This window comes from Mobula hypostoma, chromosome 10 (genome assembly GCF_963921235.1).
Source record: "Mobula hypostoma chromosome 10, sMobHyp1.1, whole genome shotgun sequence".
Taxonomy (NCBI): domain Eukaryota; kingdom Metazoa; phylum Chordata; class Chondrichthyes; order Myliobatiformes; family Myliobatidae; genus Mobula; species Mobula hypostoma.
Genome location: NC_086106.1, coordinates 41,293,607 through 41,306,309, shown reverse-complemented (window position 1 = coordinate 41,306,309; position 12,703 = coordinate 41,293,607). Strand labels below are relative to the sequence as shown.

The window sequence follows — 12,703 nt, the reverse complement described above, 5'->3', positions numbered from 1 at the left end:
CTATTCATACAGATCAGATGATTACACCAGAGCATTGAGGTAGAACAAGGGAAAACAATAACAGGGAGGGTAGCCTGAGAAGCTCTGGAACACAAAAGCTGGAAATCCAGAGTAACACACACAAAATGCTGGAGGAACTCAGCAGCTCAAGCAACATCGATGTAAAGGAATAAAGAGTTGGTGTTTTGGGCCAAGTCCTGACGAAGAGTCTCAGCCTGAAACACCAATTGCTGATTCATTTCCATAGGTGCTGCCTGACCAGCTGAGTTCCTCCAGCATTTTGTTTGTGTTACTGTAAGAAGTTCTAGAACATGTTAGCAGTAATAGTAGGTGAATATCAGGTCTCAGGATGGACTTTAGCAAAGGCATCAAGAAGATCACTGGGGTCCTGAAAGAGATTTTTAAGTCTGCACCGGTCACAGATGAGGTGTCAGGTGACTGAAGATACAGAGCAACAGAGATAAAACCTCAGCTAGCTAAAGGCCTGTAAATCTAATAAAACACTCTGGTTTCCTTGGCCGCATAAGTCCAGGGAAGACACTCTTTTCTTAACAAAATATCTTTATTACCAATTCAGTGCTATATATACAATACAGTGACTAACACAATTACTTCACTACAAATAGACAACACACATTAAATCAAAATGTTTCCATCTCTATCAATGATGGCACTAACCCCCCCCCCCCGTGGAGCCCAACGGTCCCGGAACACCTCTAAGGTCGCCGTGGACTGCGCGTGTTCCTTCTCAATGTTTACCTGGGCACGAACATTCCCCCTAAACATTGCTAGGCAGTCTGCCCAGGCAGATCCTCCTGCCACCTGTTTCCAAGACCCACGGATGGCTGTTTTCGCCAGCCCTAGGAGCAAGTTGATAAGGACATCCTCATCCCTCCATGCCCCCCTCCTTACTGGATGACCTTATATAAATAGGGTGGGGCTAAAATGCAACCAGAAGGCAAGAAGCAGCCCACACAGATACGCAAAAAGGGGCAGCAGCCTCGCACACTCCATGTACATGTGGTACACGGTCTCCTCCAGCCGGCAGAAGTGACACGCGGCTGGGAGATCCGTGTACAAACTGAAGAATGTATTGCAAGGCACTGCTCTATTCAGCAGCCTCCACTCCAGATCCCCAAGATGCATGGGAAAACCTCCCTCATAAAGGGACTTCCATTGGGGATCCCCCTCACCTCCAGGTGGAAAGACCGACTGCCATGGTGTGTCGGGGACGGTGGACAAGGGCTAGGAAGTGGAGGGTGTGGAGCAGCAGCCCATAGAGGTACCTCCTACTTGCATCCCTGAATGGGATTGTGGGTGTCGAGGAGAGATGGTTCAAGTTGCTCCCCATTACAAATTAATGCCACGAAATAACTGACAGTACATTGCATACGATTAAAGGAATTATATTTCTGAGTCTCAACTAGAGGGTTAGTAAAGAATAACAAAAAGAAAAGGGCCCATTCTAAATAAGCAGTCAAATGTGTGCACAAGTTGGAGCTCACCTTGAACTTCTCTGACTCGTGGGCTGGGCCCTCGGTCAACGTGAAAGCACACACCACCTTCCAAACATCACTCGCAATCCATCTCGAACAAATAAGTCTCCCACCCATCGTATGCTATGACCGGTTCTCCCCAGCGTCTTCTCTCTTCATCTCCCCCCGAACAAAAGCCCCAAGCCCAACCTTAGTGTCCCTCACCAGAGAAACCTCCCCTTGATCCAACCATCCTAATTGGATGGCAGACATTTCTCCTCATCTCTTATCTTCAATAATAACACAAACATAAGCAGCTCGCACAAAATATGATAAAATGAAATACATACAGCGTAACGGTAAAAATATGAATCAGGGCATTACACTCTGCCCCCACCGAAATAGTCTGTCCTCATGACCTTGAAATAATTTGTCACCTCATCTTAATACCGCTGCTTTCAAAAGAATTTCATGGTCAGCACCTCCAATCCATTTGTGAAGGGTAGTGACATATCTCATTAGGGGGATAGCCATAGCACTCTGTTCCCCCAGTGCTACATAGGCCAGCCTATCTGGGGATCCCCTGGCTCTTTGAGACCTCCTTATCCCATCATCTACTTCTTCATTTTCAGACACTCCTTGGGTTACTCCTGGTCTGCATGGTGAGGCCTCCCCCAGTCTATTACTCGTGACTTCTGGCAAATCAGGTCCCTCTGCCACTGGGCTGAGCTCAGCTTCATTCCCAGTTACTTTAGAGCCCAGCCCCACCTTCGTGGTCCAGCTGCAAACCGGCCTGTCCACAGATAGTCCCCCCGATTTCACCTGCCTCAGTGTGAGAAGGGTTGGGAATCTCTTCCTCAATTAGTGGGGAGTTAGCAAAAGGCAGCATATACCACACCCCAATTTCCTCATCCTCCGAGTCCGTATCCCATTCAAAGGCGGGAGCCGATCTAATCTTTCCTGCTGCTGGTCCTTCAGTCTTTCCACGTCACCGCAGAGTCCTCTTACTAGGTGTAGGGTCCAGGTCAGGCTCTGGGTCAACATGCTCCTCTTGTCCAGAGAGAGAAGGTGGTTCCAATGGAGAATCTTGACAGGCCCATTCCCATCTTCTGATTTCACCCAGAAAACTGGAACGTTTGACTTCTGACTCACCACTATATGGGGCATAGCCACCCAGCAGTCAGCCAACTTATGCTTTCCAGGTAGTCCCAAATTCTTTTTGAGGACTCGGTCTCCCAGCCTTAGTTGGGAGAACCTAACCTTTTGATCAAACCTCCTCTTATTTCCTTGATTCTGCTTGGCAGCCACGACCTCAGCTAATTCATAAGCCTCTTTCAGCTCGCTTCTCATATCAATCACATACTTCAAATAAGTCTTCAGTGGTAGGTCTTCCTCGCCAGTCCCAAAACAAAGGTCGATGGGCAACTTCGCCTCACGCCCAAACGTCAGATAATATGGCGAGTACCTGGTAGCTTCATTTCGTGTACAGATGTCCAATATATTGACTCCACTTGTTCTTTTTGCTGATCTCCAAGGTCTGATTAAACTTCTCGGGCTGGGGATCACCCTGCGTGTGATAAGGAGTAGTCCCCGACTTCTCGTCTCCGAGCATGCCCAGTAACTCATGTATGAGCCTACTCTCGAAATCCCGACCCTGATCCGCCTGGGGAAGCCATAATAAATGAAATACTTCTCCCATAACACTTTGGCCATCGTGGATGCCCTCTGATCCTTGGTAGGGAAAGCTTGCGCATATCTGGTGTGATCCGTGATGACTAAAACATTCGCCATGTTGCAGGCATCTGTCTTTATTGATAAGAAATCCATACACACCAGGTCAAGGGGCCCCGCACTCTGCAAGTGGGACAACAGAGCGGCCCTCGTAGGCAGCATCTTCCTCCATATGCATCAAATGCACAAAATTACAGTGTTCTTCAACCTCTGGCTTCATTTGGGGCCAGTAGAACCGATCTTTGAGCAATCCATAGATCTTGACACCAAATGGCCGGAATCATCATGAAGTGACTTCAACACAATCCTCCGAAACTTCTCAGGCAGAACCAGCTGAGAATGCCGAGGCCAGTCTGGAAGCGATGTGACCCAGTATAGGATCTGGTTCCTCAACTCCAATCTGGGCCATTCTCTCAGTAATGGAGGCACCGCAGTGTGTTTCGTCTCCTCCACTTGGGCCACGTCTCCCTTTTCGACCACTGCCCAAATGGGTCATCTCGCTGAGCAGCTGCCACTTCCCCAGGACTCAATTCCAGCAACTGGTTTGTTTTCAGAGTAGTGTGGTTACAGTAAACTTGTGGAATGGCGTCATCAGAAGCTCCCAATTGATCTACTTGATCCTGCCCTTGCCTTCCCTCTGCCTTCACCGTGATGGCAAACTGGCACATGGCTTTCACTCCCGGGGCAGGAAAGCTCTCCCACTCTTCATCCCTGTCCAGCCCTTCATGCACACTTAATTGATTCACCTCAGCCATTTGAATGGCACCTCTACACCGCAAGCAATTTAGCTGCCTCTCCAGCCGAAAAATGTAGGCAGAAAACTTCTTCCCCTTCTCCTGAAACATGTTCTTAAACCCTGTCATAAGCTCCATTGGGCTTCCCGTCGCACCCTAGCGCTTGTATGAAGCCTGACTAAGTAGCAAAGGGGTTCTGTGTCTTTACAGCTCTCACTACGTCAGCAGTCGACTGCTTCAAACTTTCAACCAATCGCTGTCTTCTTATGTCATCAGATCACTGCCACTCATCCAGCAACTGAGAAGTCTGCTCCGCCCAAGTCTCCTACTCCTCTTTCCCCTCGGCAGGGTGTGGGGTGGGCTTCACCCCAGAGAACACTCGCAGCTTTCGATAGCTAGGACCCTCTGCCTGGGCACTGGGCCATTTATTCAGCTGATACCAACTCACAAGTCTCACTCTTCACTGGGACACTCATTGGACATTTCAAATCAGGCCACTCCTTCCCCTCACTCCGCAGAAACAAGAGCAACCTGTCTTTGAAGTCTCCAAACCCAGCTACCGGAGACTCGACTTGCGATACAGCCCACTCCGCTACACTTTCCTCCTCCCAGGAAAGTATGGACAGTCCATGCCCCCCCTCCCGGGGCCCCAATACCAGGCAGTTCCACTGCTGTTACGTTAGTGCTAGTCTGAACTAAAGCAAAGTCTGGACCAGCCATTTTATCAAACCTCCGCACCACAATCATAACTGCTCCTACAGCTTTAAATGTACTTAAAGTTCAAAATGGCAAGTCGTCAGCAATATAAATATCTACCCCAATCAATACACACGCATTTGTTACCAGTAACTCCGTGGATTCACACCACCACTCAACTCTGGCAGCATCCGTAATCACGTAACATAATCACTTTACCAAACAATAGTTAACACAGACTTAAACACACAACCCACTGGATCAATGCTCAGGGCAATCACACAGCATCCAACGAAATTGATCCTGGACGAGCCCCCACAATGAAACCCCTGGTTTCCTTGGCTGTGTAGGTGTTGGGAAGACATTCTCCGGCCCCACCAAACTCGTAAAATTGATGAACTCTCCCAACCCAACCCCTGGTTTGTGTGAATGCTGTGTAATTTGCTACCCTGTTACAAATTAGTGCCATGAAATAACTGACAGTACATTGCATGCGATTAAAAGAATTAAATTTATAAAGGGTTAGTAAAGAATAACAAAAAGAAAAGGGTCCATTCTAAGTTACACACCACCTTCCGAACGTCGCTCACAATCCATCTCAAACAAACAAGTCTCCCACTGGATCATATGCTATGACCAGTTCTCCCCAGTGTCTTCTCTATTCACCTCCTACCGAAAAAAATACACACGACCATCCTTATTGTCCCTCACCAAAGAAAACCTCCCACGAATTGGATGGCACACGTTCCACATCATCCCTTATCTTCAATAACCCAAACAAGCTGAAATGGAACAAGCTCAAAACAAGCAATACACATCAAAGTTGCTGGTGAACGCAGCAGGCCAGGCAGCATCTACAGGAAGAGGTACAGTCAAAGTTTCAGGCCGAGACCCGATGTGTGTTGCTTGAATTTCCAGCATCTGCAGAATTCCTGTTGTTTGCAAGCTCAAAACAAGCAGCTCTTACAGAACTGCCAAAATAAAATACTGTACATAGAGCATAACGGTAAAAATATGCACCAGGGCAATACACTCTTTCCCCCCACCCCACCACAAATACTCATGTCCTCGTCACTTTGTAACACCACTTTCAAAGGAATTTCGTGATGTCAGCATCTCCAATCCATTTGTAAGGAGTAGTGACATATCTCACTAAGGGGATAGCCGTAGCACTCTGTTCTCCCAGTGCTACATAGGCCAGCCTATCTGGAGGTCTCTTGATTCTTATCCCATAATCTACTTCTTCAGTTTCAGACATTCCTTGAGATATTTCTGGTCTACATGGCGAGGCCTCTCCCGTCTATCACTCGTGCCCTCCTGCAACTTGGATCTCTCTGCCACTTGGCTGAGCTCAGCTTCACCCCCTTCGCAGTCCAGCTGCAAGCCTGCCTGAGCACTGCGAATTCCCCTGCCACCCATTTCACCTGCCTGAGTGTGAGAAAGGTTGGGAATTTCTTCCTCAATTACCGGGGGGTTAGTGAAAGGCAACATATACCACGCCCCCATTTCCTCATCCTTCGAGTCCGTATTCCATTCAGGGGCGGGAGCCAGTCTAATCTCTCCTGCCGCTGGTCCTTCAGTCTTTACACGTCACCGCAGAGTCCTCTTACTAGGTGTAGGGTCCAGGTCAGGCTCTAGGTCAACATGCTCCTCTTGTACAGAGGGAGGATCTTGACAGGCCCATTCCCATCTTCTGATTTCACCCAGAAAACTGGTACGTTTGACATCTGACTCCCCACCACATGGGGTGTAGCTGCCCAGCGATCAGCCAACTTATGCTTCCCAGGTAGTCCCAAATTCCTTATGAGAACTCGGTCTCTGGCATGAGTAGGGAGAACCTCACCTTTTGATCAAACCTCCTCTTATTTCCTTGATTCTGCTTGGCAGCCACGGCCTCAGCTAATTTATAAGTTAGGTTGAACAAGTTAGGTCTTTATTCTTTGGAGCGTAGAAGATTGAGAGGGGGACTTGATAGAGGTATTTAAAATTATGAGGGGGATAGATAGAGTTGACGTGGATAGGCTTTTTCCATTGAGAGTGGGGCAGATTCAAACAAGAGGACATGAGTTGAGAGTTAAAGGGCAAAAGTTTAGGGGTAACATGGGTGGGAACTTCTTTACTCAGAGAGTGGTAGCTGTGTGGAACGAGCTTCCAGCAGAAGTGGTTGAGGCGGGTTCGATGTTGTCATTTAAAGTTAAATTGGATAGATATATGGACAAGAAAGGAATGGAGGGTTATGGGCTGAGTGCAGGTTGGTGGGACTAGGTGAGAGTAAGAGTTCGGCATGGACTAGAAGGGCCAAGATGGCCTGTTTCTGTGCTGTAATTGCTATATGGTTATATGGTTATAAGCCTTTTTCAGCTCCCTTGTCATATCAGACACATACTTCAGATAAGTCTTCTCTTTATCAGCCTCAATCATGGGTGCCTGGTAATACTCACTCCTCAAGTCCAGCACACTGAACCATGTCCCACCACTCAGGCAGGCCAGCACATCCTCAACTCTCAGGACTGCATACCAGTCAGGGACTGTATGCCCATTCAGAGCCTGATAGTCCACACACGTCCATACCTTCCCATTCTTCTTCCTGGCCACTGCTATTGGAGATGCGTAAGGGCTTCTGGACTCAGTGATGATCCCAGCTTCCTACAACTTCCGCAGATGCTGCCAGATGTTCTCCACCTCTGCAGGTGCCAGTCGCCGCGACCTTTCTCTGAATGGGGTGTCTTCGGTCACCCAGGTGGTGTGGTGAGTGCTCTTGGAACAACCCACATCAAACTCATCAGTAGAAAAAATACCTTCCAGCTTCAACATTTCCTCTTATCAACCCATAGGAACTGGGGAGTCCCCAAAGTTGAATGACTCGACAGTCAACTTTTCTCTTTTCCCTGGCTTGTCTGACAGGGATACTAGACATTACCATCACTGGGAAGAGGTGTGCCATTGGCGTCTTCCGCCTGAGGGTGACCTCCCTCATTGTAGTGTTCCTGACAATCACTGCCATCCTATTCACCTGTACAACCGAGGGAGGGCTTCTGCAGTTTGGGCCTCACCAGTACCCCAGCAGGCACGCCCGACTCCTCCTCATGGTCTTTCGGAGCATCCACTGATAGGGCCTCACCCTCAGGCATTCCGGGAAATTTGGGGTTTCCCATCACCCTCGCTGCTTCCCCAGGCCAAAACACAACTGGTTTTGACTGAGTGAACCACACAGTCCCTCACTTATGCTCATCATCCAGCCCAGTGCGGCCACACACTTCCTCAAAGGCAGCTCGGAACACAGGGTGACTGGACAATGTTTTCAGAAAGCTTGCTCCACTTTCTCCTTGCTCTGCAGAAATGAGAGGATGCTGTCTTTGAAGTCTCCACCCCCAGCTACAGGAAACTTGGCCTCCCATTCAGCACTCTCGCCTTCATTCCTCTCCTCCCAGAAAGTATGCACAGGAGAAAGCTCCCTTTAATTCGATCATCCTAATTGGATGGCACACATTTCTCCTCATCTGTTATCTTCAACAATAACCCAAACAAGCAGCTCTCACAGAACAGCAGAAAATGAAATACATACAGCATAACAGAAAAACATATGAACCAGGGCATTACACTAATGTCAGGGTTAGGAAATTTCTTGGACAGAATTCTGAAGGACAGGATTAATCGATACTTGGCAAGATGGACTAATCAGTGATAGTCAGTATTACTTCTTTTTTTGGCCAACTGAATCTTTCCAAGCAGTAACATACTGTAATACATTGATGATGTCAATACGACTGACGTAGTTGACCTTCAGTAAGGTCAATAACAAGGTCCCAAGTGGAAAGCTACGGGTGTTTCCTTGTACCATTCCAAGCATTGATCTGTCTGGATGGCATGCCAAATCAGGTCTTACTACATGTGGCACTGAATGGCATGGCAACATAGCACCATAATGCTTTACAATGACAACAAGGGGTTCAAGGGAATTCTTGTTGTTACCACATGGGTCCTCCCTGCATGCTCCAGTTTCCTCCCACATTCCAAAGACATAGTTAGGGTTAGTGTGTCATGGACATTCTATGTTGGTGCCAGAAGCATGCTGACACTTGTGGGCTGCCCCCAGCACAATCGTTAGACTGTGTCTTGGGGATGTGGGAGAAAACCAAAGCACCCAGAGCAAACCCATGTGGTCGTGATGGAGTTGAACACTGGTTGCTGGTGCTGTAACAGCATTATGTTAACAGCTGCGTTACTTTACTGAACCTGTCACAATCAAAACAACATGTCACATACAGTGAAAAACTTATCTTCCATGTCAACACAAGAGATTCTGTTGTTGCTGGAAACTTTGAGCAACACACACTAACATCCACTGTCCCCTCCTATTAGATTCCTTCTTAAGCCCTTTAGTTCTTCCCCTATCCTCTCTCAGTTTCTTACTTCATCCTGTTTCCCCATCCATCAGGCTTCACCTATCACTTTCTAGATTGTCCTCCTTCCCCTCCCCCCACATTTTTACTCTGGCCTATTCCCCCTTCTTTTCCAGTCCAGAAGAAGGGTCTTGGCCCGAAATGTTGACTGTTTATTCATTTCCATAGATGCTGCCTGACCTGCTGAGTTCCACCAACATTTTGTGTGCGTTGCACAGGACCAATCCAGGCGAGGGTAGGGACGCAGCTTGCTAGAAGTCAGGTGATACTGGACAGAAGACAGTGATATAGATTGACAGACTGGTCTTACATGTAGTGTGACAGAAACCCAACAGTCAAAGCAAGCATCTGAGGACTTGAGTTCAAATCTCACCATGGCAACGAGGGAACTCAAATTTCACTAATTAAACTAATTAAACAATACATCAGTCATGGTGACAGATTCTGCAAAAGAATCTCAATTAATTCACTAATATCCTTCAGGAAACTATCCCCACTGTCCTTCAGTGTACATGTGACTCCAGCCCCAGTAATTGGTCGACCCCTGAGTGCACAATGTGGGGTCAGAGCAATGGTAAATGGGCTTTTTGTTTAATTATTTACTTAGTGATACAGTGCAGAGTGGGTCCTTCCGCCCTTCGAGCCTCGCCATCCCAGTAACCCCTGACAAACCCAATTAACCCTAACCTAACCACAGCACAATTTATAATCATCAATTAACCTACCCAGTACCTCTTTGGACTGCGGTGGGGTTGGGGGAGGGGGAACCAGAGGATTCGGAGAAAACCCACACATTCCACGGGGAGGATGTACAGACTCCTTACAGAATGGCACCGGAATTGAACTGGAAATTCCAGAGTACCCGAGCTGTAATAGACTCAGGCCTTTTACTGTTCATCTTGCTGAAAGAGTAAACATCAAAAAAAATTATATAAACAATTTACTTTGAATCTTTGAACTTTCAGTGTGTTACTCTAGATTTCCAGCTTCTGCAGACACTGTAATTTTTTTGAATTTCAGCATTGCTGCTGTGTAATGTTAGAAACACGAGTGCAAAGCCAGTCCCCACAAGTACAATGTCACCATGATAATTCTACTATTTTTGTGCTATTGGTTAACGGCTAAATAATGACTCTGACATAAGGGAGAGCTCCCTGCCCCTCTACAGTGTCAGAACTTATTTTACACCTACCAAATAGAGCTGATAGCCTTTGATGTAATGTTGTATCCAAAAATAGCACTCCTGTGAGGGCAGCACCCTCTCAGAACTGGCCCTTGAGCACCAGCCTGGAAATTTGTGCTCTCATCTCTCCTACAGATCAGCTATCGCGGAGGTGAGAACTCTGCTCACTGAAGGAATCTATTGGGCACATCTACAAAGAGCACTGTCACAGGAAAGCAGCATCCATCATCTCACTACCCAGATGAAGCTCTATTGTCACTGCTGCCATCAGGAAGAAGGTACAGGAGTCTCAGGACCCACAACACCAGGTTCACAAACAGATATTACCCCTCAGCCATCAGGCTCTTGAACCAGAGGGATAACTTCACTCAACTTCACTCACCCCATCACTGAACCTTTCCCATAACCTCTGGACTCACTTTCAAAGACTCTTCATCCCATACTCTCGATATTTATTGCTTGTTTATTTTTAATATTTTTTTTTCTTTCACAGTTTGTTTTCTTTTGCACATTGGTTGTTTATCCACCCAGTTCAGTGAGGTCTTTCTTCTATTCTTTGTATTAGCGGGCACTAGCACAGATAGAAGATTGGCTATTGGCCTGGAGGCAAAGAGTGCGAATACCGGGAGCCTTTTCTGGTTGGTTGCTGGTGACTACTGGTGTGTCACAGGGGTCAGTATTGGGACCACTTCTTTTCATGTTATATGTCAATGATTTGGATGAAGGAATTGATAACTTTGTGGCCATGTTTGTGGATGATATGATGCTACACAGACAGAGGGACAGGTACTGTTGAGGAAGCAGTGTGTCTGTAGAAGGATTTTGACAAACTGGGGGAATGGGTAAAGAAGTTTCAGATGGAATATAGTATAGGGAAGTGCATAGTCATACACTTTGACAGAAGGAATAAAGGTGTGGACTATGTTCTAAATGGGGGATAAATGCAAAACTCAGATGTGCCAAAGGACTTGGGAGTCCTTGTGCAGGATTCCCTAAAGGTTAACTTGCAGGTTGAGTCAGTGGTAAGAAAGGCAAATATGGTCAGCATTAATTTTGAAGGGAGTATTACAAGCAAAATGTAATCCTGAGGCTTTATAAGGTACTGGTCAGACCACATGGGCTCTTTATCTAAGAAAGGATGTGCTGGCATTGGAGAAGAGTCCAGAGGAGGTTCACAAGGATGATCTCAGGAATAAAAAGATTTACATATGAGGAACGTTTGATGGCTCTGGGCCTGTACTCACTGGATGAGGGTGGATTTAACTGAAACCCATCTAATGATGAAAGACCTAGATGGAGCGAATGTGGAGAGGATGTTTCCTCTGGTAGGGGAGTCTAGGACAAGAGAGCACAGCCTCGGAACTGAGGGACATCCATTTAGAACAGAAATGAGGAAATACTTCTTTACCAGAGGGTGGTGAAACAGTGGAATTAATTGCCACAGGTGGCCGTGCAGGCCAAGTCATTGGATATATTTAAGGTGGAGATTGATAGGTTCTTGATTAATAAGGGTGTCTAAGGTTAAGGGGAGAAGACAGGAGAATGGGGTTGAAAGGGATAATAAATCAGCCATGATGGAATAGCAGAGCAGACTCAATGGGTCGAATGTCCTAATTCTCCTCTTATGGTCTTTCATTGATTCTCTTGTGTTTCTTGTGCTTACTGAAAGAAATTGAATCTCAGGGTTGTATATGTGGCATGTACCACATGCACTTCTGGAATAAATCTACTTCGAACTTCGAAAGGGCCTCTTGAGTTAGGAAGTTTTACTTGCATTTGTGTAGCACCATTCACAACCTGAGGATGTCCCAAAGTGCTTCCGAGCCAATGTAGTATTTGAAGCAGAATCACAGTCACACAACAGCTGTGTCTGTGTCTGTGTCTGGCCAGGGAATCTATTTTTGGTGTGAATGATGAACAGTATAATCATGGGACATTTCTCCAGCTCTTCTATAAGATAATCCAGGGGAATTGTATTCATGTTCATGTGTATGTCTGTGTGTGTGTATATGTGTGTGTCTATGTGTCTGTGTTTCTGTGTGTCTGTATATATATGTGTATATGTTTGTCTGTGTGTATGCATCTGTCTGTGTGTCTGTGTGTATGTGTGTGTGTCTGTGTGTGTGTATGAGTGTGTCTGTATGTATGGTGTGTGTTTCACACATTGGGTGTTTGACAGTCTTTGTTGTGTGTGATTTTTAATGTGTTTCTTTGTTTTGTGTCTGCCTGCAAGAAGAGGAATTTCAAGGTTGTATTTGATATATGTACTTTGACAAAAATGTATTTGAAACTTTGTTGGAGCTCTCCTCTCTCTCCCCCCCCCCCTTTCTCTCCCTCTCTCCCTCTCTCCCCTCTCTCTCCCCCCTCTCTCCCCCCCTCCCCTCTCTCTCTCTCTCCCTCTCTCTCTCCCTCCCTCTCCCCCCTCTCTCTCTCTCTCTCTCCTCTCTCTCCCCCTCACTCCCTCTGTGGGTGGGTGGGTGT

At 46.8% G+C, this 12,703-nt stretch overlaps 1 protein-coding gene across 6 annotated transcripts in view; it reads left to right on the top strand.

The window, feature by feature from the left end:
* Positions 1 to 12,703, top strand: part of LOC134352866 (protein FosB-like) — a 144,684-nt gene that overhangs the window by 25,675 nt on the left and 106,306 nt on the right. The window contains exon 5 of one of the 6 annotated variants that reach the window (XR_010019486.1): positions 10,358 to 10,500. The exons of the other annotated variants lie outside the window; for them this stretch is intronic. The gene's annotated coding sequence lies outside the window, so the exon portion shown is untranslated. The remainder of the gene's footprint in view (positions 1 to 10,357; positions 10,501 to 12,703) is intronic. 6 annotated transcript variants of the gene reach the window in all.